General features: G+C 29.5%; 1 long non-coding RNA gene across 1 annotated transcript; it reads left to right on the forward strand.

The window, feature by feature from the left end:
* LOC136225868 (uncharacterized) lies at window positions 1-1,308 on the forward strand. Its single transcript, XR_010687341.1, has 5 exons — window positions 1-258; window positions 330-425; window positions 686-824; window positions 911-1,093; window positions 1,181-1,308. It is a non-coding gene; the product is annotated as an uncharacterized lncRNA (long non-coding RNA).

Raw genomic sequence — 1,308 nt, forward strand, 5'->3', positions numbered from 1 at the left:
CAGATTTTAAGTTAAAACAAAAAACATCTCCTAAAGAAATACCTTTATTGGAATACATTTTCTCAAATGCAAGTTCCAGGTATACTTTTAAAACTCTTTTTGCAATTTCTTTTTACATTAATAATTGGAGTTGTTATGGTTTTCTAAAAAAGTTTGAATTTCATCTAATACAGCAAAATTATAGCTCAAGCCGATATTTGTTCACTAAGTCGGTATGATTTTCGTTTTCTCGGACCAAATGAAGAATTGGAAGTTGAGGTATTATTTGTAAATAAATATCTAAAATATTGCATACAAGATATAATGTTGATCTTTTTACATATTAACAGGTTGTTACAATGGTGTCATCAATATTGACGGACCATGCAAGGTCAACCGCAGAAAATGGTGGTAAAATAAACTGGTATCTACCAGCAAGAATTATGGTAGGCTTTTTTATTATTATTTTTGTTTTGATACACTTATATGCCATTGTTGGTACCAACCTTTAATATTTCTCCAAACACAAAAAGAGCACTTGCCTCATCATAATCTATCATTGTCCAAATCTTGGGAATGTATGAGATATTTCGAACGCTACATGGGTATACTTCATGATTGCAATGAAGTAAGCATCTAGATAGATATAAGTTCAAATTTTGTATATAATTCTTATATAAATTCTAATGTCGAAGACGTCTTTCAGATTTATATCCCTATTTTACATAAAAAAAAGCACTTCATTCTAGCCCGGATTGTGATGGACAAGGGAGTAGTAGAAGTTTGGGACTTGTTGGATCTTCCCGACACACCAATATTTTCATAAGACATTGATTGTTGAAATTGTAAGTTTTATTTAATTTTTAATACTACTTCAGTTCAAAAAACAATTATTATCTTCTTATGAAATAATGTATATGAATAAATGTAGTTACGCGCTTTAGACATGGGCTTTAAGGAACAACTAAAAAGCAAACCCGCAAATTACAACTTCGCTAGCTTTACAATTGTCCGTGGAAAAAATGTTCATAGACAACCAAATGATTTCGACTGTAGAGTTTTTGTGATTTTATTTATGATCAATCATTGTCAGGTTGATTCAAGTACTTTTCAGGTAATATTTATAATAGTCATTGAGAATTCAGTTTTTTTTAATACACTACACTTTATTAATTATATTTTTCTTCCGTTTGTTTTGTAGTTCAACTCTAATAAAGAAAGATGTCGAATAGCTTGGTGGATTGCAAAGTCGGACTATAATAAGAGGAAAACCAAACTATTAGAAAAGTACAATCGTTTATTTAAATTACAATTGTTATTGTGTTTTTT

This window comes from Euphorbia lathyris, chromosome 4 (assembly GCF_963576675.1).
Source record: "Euphorbia lathyris chromosome 4, ddEupLath1.1, whole genome shotgun sequence".
Lineage (NCBI taxonomy): Eukaryota > Viridiplantae > Streptophyta > Magnoliopsida > Malpighiales > Euphorbiaceae > Euphorbia > Euphorbia lathyris.